A 19,578-nucleotide genomic window follows, 5' to 3' on the forward strand; every position below is an offset into this window, starting at 1 on the left:
GCTTCCCTCTCTGGCCTAAACAGCACTTTGAGCCCATTTGATCACACCAAGGCAGAAATTGCAGGACATGAAAAATCAGCAACCGGCAAAAATGGCTTTACTCTCTTATTACTGCCTATCAGAAGCAATGCTAAGCTCACTCTACTCCTATCCTCTGGGACAATTTGGTTCATCAATAGTCTGAACATCCCTGCGCCCCAGAGCTCGCAGAGCCCACTCAGCAATGGGGGCAGGACAGCAAATCCCACAGGTACAATTGGACTCCTATTACCCAAGGAGAGGGATAGTCTGATGCCTTCTCATACTTTCCCCGGGAAAGAAATTATGAGGTCATGGTGCTATCCTATCACAACTCTCTTGGGCCTTTTTGGGGACATAAACTACAAGCTTCTCCCTAATATGTGTAAGAACATGCCTAAGAATAAACGTAACAAGCAAGCATGATTTTTAAATGAAGGAGGGAGTGTTCGGCAGAGGGTTTGCAAACATTAAGAATTCTCTTACTTTGTACAAACACATATGCAGCCCATCTCTGGGAAAAGACAGAAAGTTTAGGTGACCCCACAAAAAGTTTGTTAGAAATTAGCTACAATCCATTAATTCCATTGCTCACCCATGAAATGGAAAAGTCATTGTGTACTGTTGTCCAGGGTCTCAAGGCTTACGTAAGGGATTTTTCTGAGGGCCTCCCATGACATTTGCATATAGTTTAAATAACCTGCGATGGTTTAATAAGGTCCAAGAGGATGCCCCAAATCACCTCTGTACCTTCATGGAACTCACAATTTAAGACACTCATTGTTGCCAAGAAGTAGAAAAGCCAACATCCATAAAAAGTTTTGGATCATTTGAAGAGGCTGTGCATTGCTATTTAGAAACAAAAATAATGGCACTCATTTTTCATAGTGACATCAGCAAGCTTATATTACACACTAACAGTCTGCCTAGAAGGGACAGCATTAGCCCCAGGATCTCTAGTAAGAGGACGACGTGGAAGGTACTTCCAATTCTTCAATTAGCGACACGATGTAGTGGCCCAAGCACTGGCCTCAGACAAGTTTGAGTCCCAGTGTAACCACCATCCTACAAGACCTTGAGAAAGTCACGCTAACCTCTTTGGAACCCATTTCTCATAACCTAGAAAATGAGGAGTTTGGACCAGAGTGGTGTTTCCAAAAATGTGTTTCTTAGAATGCTAATTTTACAAGACATGTCATAGATTAAAAAAGCAAAAAGAAAAGATCCCGTGACCAAATAAGTTTGGAAAAGGTAGCATATTGAATGACTTTTTGGGGAATCACAGGCTGCATTGACATGTACGAGTTCTAAGAAGCCCTGCGTTACAGAAGCTGGTTTCATTTTGTTTAACCCAGCATTTCCAACACATGGTTGACCATGAAACACTTTTAACCTGTAACTCCTATTAAAGTGTGGAGAATGGTTCCATGGAAGCCATTTTAGGGGAATAGTAGCCCATGTTCATTTATTCAATCACTAATTCAGTTCCTCTTAGTCTCCCCAAGTTCCAGAATTCTTTTATCCCACCTCAATTAGTTTGCTTGTTTGAGTGGGACACCTGCCATGTTGTTTACAAGAAAGTCAATGGAGTCAGAAGCAGATCTGAGACACAACATGCTTTTACCCAGTTTGGCTGAGGGACAGCCCTTCGTCTCATCAATAGGACGCTGATTGTAAAAATATTAATAAATGAGCTCTCCGGGAACAAAAAAAGCCTAATGGAAGTGCTGAGAAATATTTTCATCCTCATTCTGAGAGTTCCTTTTATTCTCTGTGATGCTGTTTAGCCACTCCCAGGTTGACTAGGGTAAACTATTCCTCCTTAACAGCCCCCAAAATAGCAAAAATATTCCCCTCTTTCCCAGAAGTAGACAGTTCTGAACAATTTTCTATTACTGTTCTGAGAACGCAATATTTGTCTTGCTCCACTTCAGATAAAACGCCTGTCCCTAATCCAAGGAGAGCAACTAGGTTTCTGACCTATCCTCTCCCCTGCTTGGACTACTGGGGAGAGAAGGAATCTAAGGCTGTGTCATGGAGTCATGGGGAAAGAGTTCTGTGGTTGATTAATGATGTCTGCAGGGTCAGGGAGCAAAGACACACACCATGAATTCGCTATTCTGGCTCTGAACTAAGGTGAGGTAGAAGCCAGTATCCCAAAGCAACAGGACTGTTACAAAAATCACCTCAAAAATCAATCATAAATTAGCAGGGGAAATGTAAACAAATGCTCATTCTTTTTAATATTGTTCTTTTTACTCCACCAGCACTTGAGGAAAAAAAAATGTGAAAAATTAGTCCATTTTATTACACTCCCAGATCCTGCTACTGATTCTAGTGGGATTAGAGTTAATAAACTTCTGAGCTGGAAGATTGAGTTGTAGTTGCTGCAATCCCCATTCTATTTCATTACCGATAATATGTACTCACCAAAAGTAACTTTATTATTCTTCTGACATCTTTTATCTAATTCAGAAATGGGCAATTCCAGCCGTGATATGTGTGTGCTGCATGCCAATATATGCAGAAGCTGGGCAAACCGCTGAGTGCTGGTTGTGCATGAAGAAGTGTTGGTGCTTCGCCCCTCGGGGTCTCCATACAGCCCCGGTGGCCCTGTGATCAAACTCAGACGACAGCTTCTCCATCACTACCTCGCAGTGGAGACGGCAGGAATCAGTGAGCTGCTCTTCTTAGGGCTTGGGAGCACCTGCGGGTCAAGCACAGTCTCGAGTTGCCGACCTCAGCCCCCAAGCACTCAGGGACTCCAAACTGAGTAGGGAAGCCGGCCGTGCATTAGGCAAGAAACACAAGGAGACCGGGATTCTAGATGAGCGCTGTCCAACAGCACTTCCTGTGACGATGGAAATGTTCTGCCTGTCCAATAAGGCAGCCATATGTTGGGCACTTATAAGGTGGCTGATACCACTGAGAAAGTGGAATGTTTACGCAATTTTAATTAATATAAATTTAAATAGCCACTATGTGACTCTGGTCAAGTTATTTAACTTCTCCAGCCCTCACTTCCTACAGACCTCCCAAATCCATTTACTTCTTTCCATCTCTCCGCTAGCATTCTAACCCCTTAATGGAAGCTACTCTGGCTATCTCTACCCAGGATAGCCACAATGGCCCCCTGATTAATAACCCTTGCTGATTGTGGGTGGCGAGCACTTATAAAAATAAAAATTTGAGTAAAAAAATTTTTCAGTGGCTTCCCAATGCTCTCCAGATAAAGGCCACGAGCACTAATGTGGCATGCTCCCTCCTACCTCCCCAGCCTGAACTCTCACTGTGATGCCCTTGCCCTCTGGGCTCCAGCTACTCTGACGTTTTCCTATCCTTTGAAGTTCTGCACTCCTTCCTGCCCCAGGGCCTTTGCACGTTCTTCCTTTCCCATTCATTGCCCTCTGTCATCCTCCTCTCTCCCTTTGCCATATTCACTCTTGTACATCTTTAGAACTCAGCTCAAGCATTATCTTTCCAGGAAAGCCCCAGTTTGGGTCCCAATCTTCTGTTGTGAGATCTCTTAGGACTATAGTTCACTCCTTCAGAGAACCATCACCTCCCAACTTCAAGGTCACTGCTCCTACGACAAAGAGGAAGACAGCCTTGTCAAATTCGTAGTAGCATCTCAGAGCAGGAGGGTACAGTTGCAATATTTAGAAGATTTGCAGGGACTGGTTTAAGGCAGCTTTCTCAAGGCAAGTTCTGACTGGGCTTGTGAACTTACAGAAAGGCCCCTGGGTCCAGGCCACACACAAGGGGAGGGGTTACTCAGGCCGTGAATGCCGTGGAGGGAGAAGGCTGGGGGGCAGCACAGAAGCGTCCTGCTTCACCCTCCACAGTCAGCCAGAGGCCCGCGGCCAAGGCTCACCTGGCCTTCCCATCACCCTCAGAGGCGGGAAGGGAACAGAGCAGATTTTAAGTACCTGATGTTTCCACTGAGCCAGACACCAGTGAGAATGCGAAAGCAGCAGATGCAAACAGTGAAGAATTAAACATTTAGAAAGATCATCTCGTGTAAACACAAAGACTAAAGATGACAAATATCGGAGGAGCACAGATGAAGCAGCCAGAGGAAACTCAGGTCTTCCCAGAGCCAGGGCCTCGGCCAAGCTGGAGGGATGCTTTTAGACTCCTTAAAAGAAACCAAACAGATACTCAGCAAGGTGATAGTAGGAGGCTCTGCGGCGCCCGGCCCAGATCTCCCTTCCCGGGAGGGGCACCCGTCTCCCCACAGTGCCCACCGAGAGTGTTGTCTGTCCGCTAGTGGTGCACAGCCGCCCCTTCTCCAGAGAACTGCCCCAGATGGCAGGAGCCGACTCTCCCAGAAAAGTGCATGCACACCCCTCCTGGGGGTGGCCCACTGCCTGGCAAGGCAAGACTCCCTGAATCTCCATCCTTGCTCTGCTCCTTCCCCTTAAGCATCCTGCTTCCCTCCTGCCCTCACACACATTTTTCCTCAAGAAATCACCTACAGCCAAATCCCTCTCTCAAGCTCTGCTGCTAGGGGAAGTGGCCTCTAGAGGAACAGATGGTGACAAAAGATCCAAGATGCCAGGCACTGTTGGAAGCGTTGGTCTTCCAGGATGTATGCCGAGGGCTGGAACACTGGATTGCAGTTGGCAAAAGCCAAATATCCAAGCAACAGGGGTTGGTGCAAAGAGTGGTCCTCTAAGGAGCATTTGTTGTGTTTAAGTGGACTGGCATGACAAACTCAGGTCTAACAACAAAAGCAAGAGATCTGCCCGAGAATGGGGCTGCTATTCTCCATACGAGTCTCAAGGAAGAAGGTTCAGGTACTGATCTCAGGCCATCCTTGGTTGGCTGCAGCTTGTGGTCCACCAAGAGCATCATGTTGACAAGGTAAATGAGAAGCATGATCCACCAGCAATAGTTGACCCCAACGCAGGAGTGAAGCGTCAACCTGCACGTCTTGAACGAGCCATCTCTGGACTGTAGAAGTGAGAACTAGGCTTTGGAGCCAGCAAGGCCTATGTTAAAGTTCTGGAACAGCTTCTTACTAGCCCTGGGGCCTCAGGCAAACATTCAGCGTCTCTGTGTCTCAGTGTATTTGCTTCCTATGGCTGCTGGAACAGATGACCCCCGACTTGGTAGCTTAAAACAACACACACCTATCTTCCTTCAGTTCTGGCGACCGGAAGTCCAGAATCAGTTACATGAGGCTAAAGTCAAGGTGTGAGCAGGCCTGGCTCCTCTGGGGGCTTTGAGAGAATTCCTTTCCCTGCCTTTTTCAGATCCTACTGGCCGCTCGTATTTCCTGGCTCACAGCCTTTTCCTCCATCTTCAAAGTTCAACACTCTAATCTCTGCTCATATCACCTCCTCTTCTGTGTCAATGCTCCCTCTGCCTCCCTCTTTTAAGGACACTGTGATTACGTTCAGGGACCACCCCAACAAGCCAGGATACTCTCCCCATCACAAGATCCCTAACTCCATCACATCTGCAGAGTCCATTTTGCCGGTAAGGTAACATTCACAGTCTCCAGGGATCAGAACCCAGATCTCTGGGGGCCATTATTCAGCCTATCACACTCAGTGTGCTCACTTGTGTGGTGGGAATATGCCTATCTCCTCACAGTGTTGTTGTAATGATTATAACACTCAAATGTTAGGTCCTCCATTGTCCCCAAGGGTTCAAACTGTCTGTCTTTACATCCCAGCTCCACCACTATGCAGTAAGGACTCGGCCTTACCCAGAGTTCTGAATTTTTTCCTCAGCTTCTGGGAGGCAGTTGATATCATACATGATAGGAGTGTCTTTGTATAGGGCAGGGGCTGGCCACGTCAGATCTTAGAGTGGGGCTGGCCATATCTAACAGCTGTGGGGTGGGGGCTGACCATGCCTGAAAGACCAACCATATGATTTAGGGTGGGGGCTTCGGTCAAGCTGTATCAGCTGACCTGGAGACTGAGTTCAACCACATGGGCAATCGATCAACAAATCAATCACGCCTACGTAATGGACGTCCCAATCAAAACTGGACACCAAAGCCTGGGTAAGCATCTCCTGCATGGCAGTTCTCCGTGCATATTGTCATGCATTAATGCCAGAGGGTAATGCACCTTGAGGACAATAGAAGCTTCCTGGTTGAAACTCTTCCTGACTCGGCCCTATGCATCTCTTCCTTTGGCTAGTTAGTCTGTATCCTTTCCCTGTAATAAACTGTAACCACGAGTATACCAGCTTGCAGTGAGTTCCCTGAGTCCTGCTAGCAAATTATCACACCTCAGGGTGGTTTGGGGAGAAGATTGCTCCCTCTAACTTTGTAGTTGACCAAAATCCCTTGTAGTTGGTGTCAGAAGTGAGGGAAGTCTTGCACGGAATCTGTTCCCTTAACCTTTGCAGCTTAGTTAACTTGAGACCAGTACCTACACGCTCTGTGACCTTGGACAAGTCATTTCTCTGTGTCTCAGTGCCCCAACTCTGAAATGGGAAAACCTGGTAGGGTCATTGTGAGGGTTAAATCAGCTAATACAAGTGAGCACTCAGAAGAGAGCCTTGTGCATACAGAGTAAGCACTAGATCATGCATACTATTTTTACGTATAAAGCACAGATATACATATAGTGCATAAACAGGTATAGAGTTTATCTATGGTATCAAAACTTCAAAGCAAGCAGGATTAGGAAACAAAGTCTAAAAGGCTCCATAGGGGGGCAATAATGCAACAAAGGTTGAGAAACACTGCTCTAGATGGACGCTAGCTGTGGTGATGGCGGTGACAGAGCCCAAATTTCTCCAAAGGGCCAAAATACAGAAATGGGCTCTTTCTGTTACTTGGGCAGAGGCCCATTCTCAGGACTGGTCAGTCCAGATTGCTTTTCTAGAACCCCCACTTCCTCCCCGCCCGTCCCCAGGCAGTCAGTGTTGTGATGCGGTGGGCCTGTTCTCAGCCTGAGCGAATGCTGCCTGCCTCTCTCGGGCACGTGGCACAGTGATGCACGGCCAAGCCTGGTCGTTCTTCTCCCTTGCCTCCACCCCTGGTTTGCATATTATTAAAGCCGAATTATTTGGATGTCTGGGCTGAGAGAATTTTACTTTTTTTCTCATTGAAATCTATTTTGAAATTGATGGATGTGTAAAAAACACATGCAACGTGAAGCGGCCTCAGGATGACTGAATTGTCTGCAATTCTGGGGAAAGAGAAAGAGTTGCCCGAAGAAAGTGTCATCTATCTGCACACAATTTGGGTTAGACAGAGAAAATCCTTATCAGTACCTTATTATATAGCTCTCAACCGGCACCAGGAAACAGCATGATTTGAGACAATGAACATCATCAGTGCCATGAATTCACTGTAATTGTATTTCATTGAGAAAAGGAAAAATGTTTCCCCTCGGCAGACTTGTGCTTCTTTTGATGGGGGAGAGGAAGGAGGGACAGGGAGAGCACTGTACCATCTGGACCGCCAGAACAGAGATGAAAAATAGAACAGCCACTCACTCCATCATTGAGAACTCAGTCACATGTTTCTGAAACACAAAATATGAACGCGATTAAGCTAAGGAAAGAAGAAATCTGCTCGACAGCTGATCATTCTCTGCAGTCCGGCTGCCTCTTACTGACCACCTACGATGGGCCAAGGGCGGTGGTAGCTGCCTCGCAGATTTTCTCCCCTTGTTGAATCTTCTTTAACAGACGAGGTAACAACTCAGCCTGAAACTGGCAGAGCGCATTGAACTCATGTTCTCTGAGTTTAATATTATAACCCTCTGAGTTACAGGAGATTGAAACAGGGCCCAGCTGAAAAAGTAAAGTATTGGCTCCCCAAACGAAAAAGTCCAGGTGCAAATTCTCAGGCATGGCGGGATCTAGTGGGTCCAATGATGGGATCAGGACTCTCACCTCCTCCCAGTTCCACTTCCTCCGGGTCAGCTTTGTTTCTCAGGAAAGCTGTTCTATCATGGCAGCCCCTGAAAACCCCAAGCCTAAAATCTTCACAGCCCAATAACTTCAGTAGTAATTAAAAGAGGTTCTCCATTTCTTTTTCTCTCCAGCAGTGTCTAGGAAAAGCCCCAGGACTGAGTCTCCCTCAGGCACCTGGGACGAGCGTAGCCCATCAATGAAGCTTTCCGCCTTTGGGAGCAGAGAGATGAATGCTCTGATTGGCCAGGCCTGGGTCACGTGCCTATCCCCAAACGTGTCGGAAGGAGAACCGAACCTCTGGGATGGCGTCCAGGATGTGTCCCACCTGGTTGGGAGGAAGACGCACCGGCCGGCACAGGAGCCCCGCCCCGCACTCAAGTGGACTCCCCAGACTTCTCAGAGCAGATTGCGGGGTCCCGCCCCCAGAGTTTCCTGTTCAGTAAGTCTTGGGTGGAGCCCAGGAATTTGCGTTTCCAAGTTCCCAGGTGCTGCTGCTGCTCCAGGAACCACTTTTGAGAACGGAGCTTTCTTGCAGTCAAAGACAGTGTATTTCTGGGGCCGAGTGGTTAAGTTTGCACGCGCTGCTTTAGCGACCCAGGGTTTCGCCGGTTCAGATCCTGGGCACGGACCCAGCACCGCTCATCAAGCCATGTTGAAGTGGCATCCCACACAGCTAGAGCCAGAAGGACCTACAACTAGAATATACAACTATGTACCAGGGGGCTCTGGGGAGGAGGAGGGAAGGGAAAGGAGAGATTGGCAACAGATGTTAGCTCAAGGCCAATCTTAGAAAAAAAATACAAGTGTTTTTCTAATAGTATTCCAAAGTTGGCAGGCACTACTGAGTGCCGAGGGTACAGAGGGCAGATGCCTAGAGGAGCTAGATTTGTGAATTTTATTAAACCAGTCCCTGAAGGTAAGCGTTGAGCTGCCGGATGTGGTGCAGGTCCCCCAGCAAACTCCCAAGGCCGTGGTTCTCAAACTGTGATCCTCTGACCACCGGCCTCACGGTCCCTTCGAGAGACTATTAAAAAGCAGATTCTGACTCAGGGCCATTCAGGAGCTATTTGGCAATCAAATAATTTACACCAGGGAAGCCAGTGGTATAAGTCCCAGTCTGAGTCTGAAGGCCTGAGAACAAGGAGTGTTGATGTCCAAAGGCAGAAAAAGATGGACGTCCCAGCTGAGCAGAGAGCAAATTTACCCTTCCTCTGCCTTTTTGTGCTGTTCAGGCCTTCAGTGGATTGGATGATGCCTGCCGGCATTAGTGAGGGCCAGGGGTTGAGGGGGCAGGGAGGGCCAGTGGCCAGCCATGCTTTCATGGGCTCAATCCCCAGAGCCCTGCCCTGCCAGGCATCTAAGAATTGAACAGGAGATTCTTATTTAAGTGTGAGAACCACTGCCTGAAGGACTTCAGGGTTTTATTGAACGTAACTAGGTCTGTAACAAGTATTCTGTGAATTCTCTCAGAACCGGGGCCCACAACCACGGAGGCAGCTGATCTGAGGGTGAGGGAGGAAGAAGGGGAGGAGGATTCGCTCAGCAGATCCACCTACCGCACGCCAGGCCCTTGGGATACACAAGTGCTTGAATCCCCACAAAACCCTATGAGATGAGTGTCACTAGCCCCATTTTACAGATGAGGGAACTGAGACTCAGAGAGGCTTACTGACTCACCCAGCTAATAAGGAGCGGAGTCCAGAGTCAAACCCACGATGTCGACTCCAAATATTGCCTTCTGTCTGCCAAATGGGATCATGGAAATTGAAGGCAGGGCAGTAGCTATAGAAGGCTCTAAGAGTTAGGGCTCCACGGGACCCGGAAGCTTCTAACATCCAGAGTAGAAGCTCATGGTGAGAGGCTGTGAGGAAGGAGAGCCTAAGGAAGCTGTCATCTGGGAACCTCCTAGCTGTGCAACACTCCGTGGGTGACCAGAGACACCCTCCCAAGCTCAGTCTAGGACGACGCATCTACCCAATTTCACATCAAGCCGAAAGTAACTTCACAAGATGAAAATTAATCCACCCACCTGAACACTGAGGAAGGCCTGGTGTGCTTCCAAAAGAATGGGTCTACATTTCCCCCTTTTCTTACTTACCTCTTGGTTCTGAAACATCACCACCTAATTATGCAACTTGTGGAGTTTCCCTAATTTTACTCTCTTTACGCATCCCAAGATGCATGACATTGTGAGTTGGAATTGAATAATATGTGTGAAAGAGCTTGATCCTGAGAGGAGGACCCTATAGAGACGCCCAGCATCATCATTGCCAGCACTCTTCCTCATATGTCAATGGCAGCACGCACTGAGAGTTTGATACAAGATTCCAAAGGACCATGAAATTACATTTCTGCACACTGTGTTTAAAACACGCCAACACTGTTTCTTGCTGTACCACTGGTTGTTAAAACTGCATTTTTTTAAAGGCACCATTAGAAAAAGTGAGGCAATAGTGGTCTCTTGTGGAAGCGAGCAGTATGTACAACAATTTATAGAACCTGAATCCTGAATGGCACAGAATCTTTGGAAGCCCATTGGTGGAAAATGGCCCATTTTCAGAGTGGATGGTTTTTGAAAGGGCATGCCTAAAACCTAAGGCCGTATTTGGGAGCACTCCTTGGGGCCATGGAAGTTTTATTCCTCCTGTCAGCCCCCAGCCTTCCTGCTCTGCCCTCCTCAATCACCCAGGCACGTCTGAAGCAGGGGTTCAGGATGTGCTCTTGAGAGTGTGTGTTCCAGTGAGTTTCACTGGCATCGTGTGGTGCATACCACTGCGTTTCCTTCAAATACCACTTTCAAAGTGGGGCCACACCACTTAAAGTCTTTCCCTCCTGGACACCCATTCAAAACAGGGCTGCTAACCCACTGACAACCTCTAGTCTAGGTTTGTGTCCACGTAAGCAAAGAAAGACAAGGGCTAGCTGAGGAGTAACAGAACTAAAAGGTTGGAGGGGGCCCCAAATACGTGGTAGATTTCTCACCCAATGATGAGTGTTTATTTCCCTCTATTTTGATGAAGATTTTGCCATTGTTTACACTGTACCAGAACAAACTGAATTTATGACTTATATTTCATGATTTGGGAAACCAATTTCATACACAATGTTAAAATTCATTTATTATGAAATTTGATGTCCACACTGAAGAGCATCTAAAACATGTGGACCACATAAAGAATAAAACTGAAGTGAGCATCCAGGCAACTAACAGTGAGCCCAGGCTAAGAAGGAGCAGTGCCAGGAGCCCTGCGCCCTCCACGGTCACAGCCACTCTGGGGATGACTGCCCCTAGGCTAACGTTTATGAGAGTCATTTCCTTGCTTTCCTTTAGAGCTTTCCACATGTGTTTATATCTCTAAGCAATAAATTTAGTTTGGGTTGTTTTTGAACTGTATGTAAATGGACGCCTTGTGACTCGCTTCTCTGCTCTTTAATATTCCATTGTACAAATAGACTACTTTTGATGGACATTTGGGTCATTTTTCACTTTTTCGCTTTGGCAAACAATGCTTCTGTGAAGTGTCTCATCTATCACTTGATTCCCACATGCAAGGAACCCTCCAGACCAAAGGTTGGTAAACATTTTCTGAAAATAGCCAGATAGTAAATATTTTGAGCTGTACGAACCAGACGTTCTCTCTCGCAACTCTTCGACTCTGCCATTGTATCGGGAGAGCAACCGTGACCGTATGTAAACAAATGAGCATGACGGTGCTCCAGCAAAACTTTAACAAGGGGCCGACCCTGTCGCTGAGCGGTTAAATTCACACGCTCCCTTCAGCAGCCCGGGGTTTCGCGGTTCAGATCCTGGGCGAGGATATGGTACCACTCATGAAGCCATGCTGAGGTGGCGTCCCACATAGCACAATTAGGAGGACCTACAACTACAATAGACAACTGTGTACTGGGGGGGCTTTGGGAGATGAAGAAAAAAAAAGAGGAAGATTGGCAACAGATGTTAGCACAGGACCAATCTTTAAAAAAAACAAAAAAAAACTTTAACAAAACAAAAACAGATGGCACCCCGTTTTTGGACCATGGTCCACTAATTTGCCAAGTCCTGCTAAAGATGACTTGCTTTGGAGTGGAATTGCCAGGGCCACACCGTTGCACAAGTTCTGCAGCCAGAAGCTGCAGCTAGGTCACAGGGTATGTGCACGTTCAGCTTTGCTGGATAATGCCAAACTCTTCCCAAAGTGGTTTTGCAAGTTTGCACTCCCACCAGCAGTAGAAGTGTCCCCATCACTCACACCCCGACCAGTACTTGGTAGCATTAATTTTTGCCAAACTCCTGGGTATGTAATAAAATTTTGCTTTGCATTTTGCTGGAAGTAGCTGAGTCTTGAGTTCCTGTATCTCTGCCAGTGGTACTACTTTTGTGTGAATTGAAGCTCAGTCATTTTCCTTGGGGCCCTGAGTGGCAGAAGCATGTGCTTCCACGTCTCCCTCTTGCCCCTGCCCCCAAAACCAAGCTTACACATTGCTGAGGCAATTCTTTTGGTAATTCAGATCATGCCTCAAACCTCTGAAAAACCCTCCTAATGTGAAAGACAGGCAACCAAGACTGGTGGTTGAAGCCGAGGCCATTTTTTTGTGGTTTTTTTTTTGGAAATACAGACCACAGACCATATTAAAACCCTGGAAAAGAAACACAACCCTCCTAGTGAAGAAAGCAGAGTGAGTGGCTATCTTAGGGCCTTCTAGGGGACTCCTAGGGCTTGTAAAACAGGCCTGGTTGGGGCAGGAGGGAGGTTGGGGAGGGATGTGCCACGGGCACAGGGTCCCCATTCCTATCTGCACGTCACCAGAGCTACCAGTGTGGGGTTTCGGTTTTTTCATCTGTTTTATAAACTCAATCACTGCATATTTTATTTGAAGGTTTTTATAAGCTCCTTAAAAAGACCACAAACCACTCTTCACTATTAATCAACTTACAGAGAGCCTATACAAGAGACTGCCCCACGTGGAGCGTATGTGAGACCGCTAGTGGTTAAGATCTGGGTGCTGCGGCCAGACATCCTGTGCTCAAGTCTTGGCGCCATCACCTCCCGGCTGGGTGACCTTGGGTTGATGCTACACTCCTCTCAACCTGTGTTTCCTCGTGTGCAAAATGGCAGTAACGACTGAACCTCCCTCATTGGCTTAGTCTAAGTGTTAAATGAGATAATGCATGGGAAAAGCTTGCTATGTTTCAGGCATAAAGTGTAAGCAATAAATGCTGGCTATTGCTAGTTTTTTTAAAAAATGCAATCAGGAATATAGCAGAATGTCCCTTATGTAAATCCACATAAACTCTTCTGGATCAGACCCGCTTGTCTCCTATTGAAGAAGTAGGGTTGGCTTGGCTGGACAATGAGAGGCCAGGAACCCAACTACTTTCCCTCTTTGCTCTAACTGCCAGGAAGCTGAGTTTCTCTAACCAGAGGGTTGAGGGTATGTGTTAAGGAAGGGACGTACAAATGTGAGCCACAAAATATAAACGTATTAACATAAGTATAAATACAGAGTATAATCAAAGGGTATGTAGCCAAAAGATGTAGGAACAAGAGGTGAATCAGGTCATTTTAATTAAAGCATTGTAATTTTTACGGATTGTGTTGTGATGTTTGTCAGCTTTTTAATATTTGCAATTTGCTGTGACTTCTTTTCTCATCCTAAATACATATTCACTTTTTGCATTTCTAATTTTGCATTCATAATTTTATATTATTTTTCTTAAAAGAGATTGCCTCCAGAACCCGGAGACAAGCTAACCCTGCAAGACATGGAAAAGTCAGGGCAGTGTCATTTGTATTGGAACACTTTCCAAGGGGCCTGTCTGCAGGGAGAGCTTTAAGCAGGGTTCTCAGACTGTGGTCCCCAGATGGGCAGCATCAGCCTCACCTGGAAACTTGTTAGTTCGGATTCTCAGGTCTCACCTCAGACCTACTGAGTCAGAAACGCTGCGGTGCAGCCCAACGATCTGTGTTTTCACAAACACTTCAAGTGACTCTGACACACTCTCAAGTCCGAGAAGCACTGGCTTTAAGGGAAACAATTTCCAGATCCTCAATGTATAGAAGATAAAAGTACGCATTTGTACTTTCACCTAAAATGGATCAGCTTGAGACCTCAGCTGTGATCTGCCAGTTCTCATCCCCGACAATCCTCTCTTCTACTTTATCAGAGGGCACATCTCTCACAAACCCAGAACCTTACTACTCTGGGTGCACAGCCCTGGGGTGTAAAAACCTCTGGAGCACCAAAGGGTGGATGTGAAATGACAACCACGCCTCTTGCCTTCCCTCCTTGTCGGTGAACGATGCCTTGCTTCAGAGGCTGAGTCTCCATGCAGACACAGAGGCTGAGTGCCTTGTTCCATTCCTGCAGCGAACTGCAGCCAAACTTCCTGCCCATCTCTCCATCCCAGAATTCAGAGGGGAAAGGGCCACCACATAATGGTATTAACACATTTATTAGGACTGAAAAATGAAGTCAGACTTTTCTGGTTAGCAAATAGGCTTGATCGGGCCAGTTAGCTTGAAAACAAGCACCGACTTAGCCAATTAGGTTAAATGATGGATATATTTTCTAAATTGAAGAATTAAGTCTACAGCTCCACGGTTTTGATTCAAATATATTTAAGGGAAGTGACAAGATAAAGGCACTTATTTTTTTTAATGTATTATCAGAGATATGTTGAAGCTAATAATATTTTTACATTTCCCAGCACTTTGTTAGTATTTCAGGTTACACAAGGTGCCCCTAAATTAAAAAATAACAGGTACAATGAATAACCATTTGATAAATCTTGGAAGGCTTTTCTGGAATACATTCCAGAAATTGCAAAAGTGATGACTCTAATGACTGAATAACAAATCTTTTTGCAGGTCAGCGGTTTCTAATTCTTTGCTTGCAACAAAATTGAAAGAGAGCCCAATTAATTTGTCAGCAAGCGGATTCTTAAAAATAAGTTCTGATGATAAATTATTGCATAATTTTTGGCATATTGCTCAGAAGTTCAAAGAATTAAGATATCTATATCTATAGATATTTATATGTAATATGTATAACAAAAACTGCCTCTATTCCCATCCCTTATTTATGTGAATGAGGTTACATCTATAAAAATGAAAAATAGAAATATAATTGATACGGAAGCCTGTCTGATTCTGGCAATAAGTAGTGTTCATCCAGATATATACAACTCAATTAGCAGGGGAAACAATGTCATTTAATAAAAGAAAACCCTTCCAATAAAATTTTACTTTAATAATTATCAAAATATATATTTATGCTGCTTACGTACTAATTGTAATGTTAGCTCAACCCTGAAGAAGCTTTTTAAGACTAAGAGGCTTACGATCACAGAAAATTTGTTAAACCTTATATTTGTCAAACTATATGTATTTTTGTCACACAGTTTGGTAGACAAAAAGACTTCAAAGGATTGAAATATATGAAATCAGCATGAAATTCTGTGGTGGGAGAGGAATAAAGAAGAACTTGTGGGAATCTATGTTTTAATAGATGATGGTAGGTAACAAATTGCAGTGGTTTTTAGACTTCAACAGATACATTTAAAAGAGTAACTTAGTGTTATTTTTAAATGTCCATATTTACCAAAAATATCTGTTTAGGGTGGCTCACGTGGGTTTTCTAACAATGGAACCCGGCTTTTTGCTCCCTTTTGGAGTCTTCGCTAAGCAGGTATCAAGCTTTTCAAAGAATCAGGCCGTTTTCTCCAAGAATTTAATTAGCCCACCAGTGAAGATGGCCCCCCAGGCCCGCTACCCCCAGAGCAGAGCTTCCTCAAAGTGCCCCATGATGCAAGAAATCCCTGCCTTGGAAAGGCGGATATTTCAGGAAGACTCAGCTCTTGAGAGAGGGCATTTCTATTGTCTGGAGGCAGTGCAGACCCCCAAAGCAGCCTTACTTTACGCCCCCGACAGGCACAGAGAATATTCTGAGTTGTGGGGAAAGACTCCGACACAGGCCGCTCCATGCCAGTCCAAGGTCTCATCCCTCCTCAGGGTCCCTGTTTAAAGACCCTAGGGCTCACCCTGGGTATCAAATCCAACTTGGCCATGATCATAGGAAATGTACACAGAGCCTGCTATGTACCAGGTGCTGTGTTTTAGGCAGTTTACATATCCACCCTACGCACATGGACTATTATTATCATCCCATATAATAGATGGGAAAACTGAGGCCCAGAGAGGTTGTGTAACTTGTCTAACTTGGCACAGAGCTCATCGGTGGTAGAGCTAGGACTGTACCCCACATAGTGTGGGTCCAGAGTCCCCATCCTCAACTCCAATGCTCTACTGCCATACCAACGCAGGATGCTCCAGTCCACTAGATCCACGGCCGACCGAGGGTACCGCTGCTCCCAATATCAGGGCTTGGCATCTTGGAGAGGAAGAGGTGAGCTCTATGGCTCTTCAGCTGTCCCTCTCGCATACTGGGCCTGTCTGGATTTGTCAAGAGGATTACAAACCCACAGGACTTCATAAACCCAACCACCAGGCCTTACAATGCACATGGTTTAATATCAGCAAAGTGCTTCCAATCTCAGGACTTTCTCCTTAGCCCTGTTGCAATTCATAACTTTTATAAAAGCCCATCAGAATTGCCTATGGCATAAAGCTGGGACAGCAAGATGTCACAGGGGCAGAATCAGCAATCTCCTTCAAGATCCCATCACAAGTCAGGTAGCAGCAGGAATGAGGACATCCCTCTGAAACCCTCCTGGCTCACGCTTCCCTGAACCAGCGCACCCCACATCGACCCCATGATGCCATTACCCTCATCTTAGCTGGTAAGAAGGTAGGAGAAATGAATTGCCTTGCTTAAGATAACATAAGAGAACTGGTTCTAGAACCCTGACAGACTCTGATAAATGGCAACAAGAATAGAGAATGAGTCAGTGCCTGGGAGAAGGGAGGCTGATACAGAGAGAAGGACAGGGATGGGACAAAGACCATTAAAAGTGGCTCCCACCCATATATGAAGGACAGTTAAATGAAGATGCGACAGACAGACATGAAGCGGTATTACTTAGGGCTTAGCTGTAAAAAAATAGTTTTTATTCATCTAGTTTTATACTTTCCTTTAAAGATGTTTTCCCTTTGTTTGCCCTGCATGTAAAGTGTATATGTGAGTATAAAAAGGAGAAACAAAATGACAACTCAAAAAAAAGAATCTTTTAATAAAAATTACTCATAAAAATCCTAATAAATTTCAAAAAGCAAGATATTCCTTAGTACATTTATAAAAGAACATTTGGTCCTTTTACAAAAAGCTCCCTTTTAATTTAAATACATTTCTTATTTACAGATTAAACGTAAAATATCATCTATAGTTGCAAAGCATATTGCACATTACAGAGAGAGAAGCATTCATATATTTCAATAGGTTTTCCCAGAGTTTCCAACTCCAGATTTTTTGTAAAAACAGATTTACCTTTCCTGTGCATAATAAATAAAAATGTAGCTTGTGTTTTGCTATTTAAAACTAAAACAAAATACCTTTTAAAAATATTATTTCTCTGCCTCTCAGAAAGAGGGGAGGGGGTAAGGAGTCAGGACGGTCCACAGGGACGTAACCTTGTCACCAGATTCACCTCCAAATTCAAGCGGGAGCAGAACCCTGAGCCCTGCAGACCTGGGACACGCAGCCAGCCTGCCCCCTTCTCACCTTCACGAGGGTCCCCGCCCTGCAGGGAAGAGGCACCAGAGGAGCTGCGCGTCTGGGAAGAGCAAAGGAAAGATTAAGGGTTTTTCTAAAGTCCCTGCACAGTCACTCTGGCTCGGGCCATCACTCAGCCCTGTTAGCCAGCACTAAATGTGGAAACGGCAAGAGAGAAAGACCTCGGGAGCCCTCCAGAAGGAAGAAAGGAACGTCTGATGTTGGGTCTACAAAATCCAAAGCAAAGGATCACAGTTCGCAATCATTCAGTACACGGAGCTCAGAACACAGCTCAGAACATGGCTAAGAGGGGTATTCTTCTTTGGTGAGGGAGACAGGGGGATGCAGAACGGGACCAAGTTCAGGCCCTCAGATGGCATGACTGCACGCATCCAGCCAGGTAACTACAGATGTCCTCTAACCTGCAACTGCACAGACGCCACCCTGGTGCATAAATACAGAGAAAACGATTTCGTGACATGCGCACATCCCACGATCCAGGACAGCCTCCGAACCTGGGATTCAGTTGCACAGAGCAAGTTCTGGCAGAACAGCTGGAACAAACTGAAGGAAAGATTTGGAAACAGAAGAGGGTTTTTCACAAAGGTCAGCAAAATCGGAGAGCTAGCAAACACTTCCTTTGTCACCTACTCTTCAACGAAATGGAAGAGTTCCTCAGTCACGTCATCTAAAGTGGCGAAGCCTGCCTGCAAGGATTTAGAACGTTGTTGGTGGGAGATTCAGACCCCACCAAGACTAACTGTAAGGCAGCTTCCTACAACGGTTTTGCAAAACCATTTTCATCCTATCGACCAAAGCAGACTCTAGACACTAGCTACACACGGGAATGCGAGGATGTCCAGGCTCACGGCTGTTCCAAGGATGACACCTGTTCAGGAGCAAAGCACTGATCAAGGGGATTTCTCTGACATCCCCTCTTCAGCCCTGCCCTTCCTGATATCACACGACACAGACTGGAAGGAATAGCAAAAGCCCTGAAGGATGGATCACAGTTGTTGACATTCTGACTTTCAAAAAGAAAACAAGCAAGCTTTGAACTTGGCTCAGAGAACCTTCTTTTTATGACTGCCACTAGACAGCACTCTGGTACCTAGTCCCACAAATGACTGACTAGGGAGCATCAACCCTTAGAGTGGGTAGTCTGGAAGCTCAACAACCAGCTCTAGTGTGCAGTAACTCGCTCGCCCTGAGACTCCCCAAATGGCACCAGTCCAGTGCCTGGAAGTCAAGAGGGTCTGAGACTTCATACAAAACATGTCTCACGTCAGCTGGTAGCCCCTGAGGTGCGTCTAAGGTGCCAGGGCACTGCCAGGCACAGATCCCTTCCAGAGCAGGAGGAGGGAGAAATGCCCGAGCACGCGGCAGGTTAAGGGCCCCGATGAGAGGGTGAGGTTGGTGTGCTACACATCAGTGTTGTCACAGAAACTGGCGAGGGAAACCAGGAGGGTGCCAAGAGAGAAAACAGAAGCACAAAGGACCCACTTTCTTCTCTGATGTGCCCCAGTCTCCCAGCTGGGTCATTTACAGTCCCACCTCGATTTGCCTGGAGAAATGGTCCAGGGACGCTCATGTGCTGAGTGTGTTTTTGTGTATTTAACATGGGACATTTTGGTTTTACTGAGTCCATGAAAACATTTAAAATATATCGTATTCCCCAAGAAAATTCTCTATTCAGTAGATGAGATAATGTTGATAAACAGACCGCTTCTGAAATGAAGAAAAAAAGTAAAATAGAAGCATTTGACTTCTTTACTTTAAAATAATTTGCATAGTAAATGTTTAAAAGATAGAAGTGACACATTTATTACTGAAAATCCCTTTTTCAAAAATCTCAAAGAACTGAATTATATATCTATTTTATAAAACAGTAACACCTAACTTTTCAAAAGGAATAAAATTTCTCCCTTTTGATGGATGATGCAATGGCATAGACAGCACTTCTAGTTTTAAAAAGACTAAAATGAAATCATGTGAAGTGTG

This window comes from Equus caballus, chromosome 16 (assembly GCF_041296265.1).
Source record: "Equus caballus isolate H_3958 breed thoroughbred chromosome 16, TB-T2T, whole genome shotgun sequence".
In the NCBI taxonomy this organism is placed as follows: Eukaryota; Metazoa; Chordata; class Mammalia; order Perissodactyla; family Equidae; genus Equus; species Equus caballus.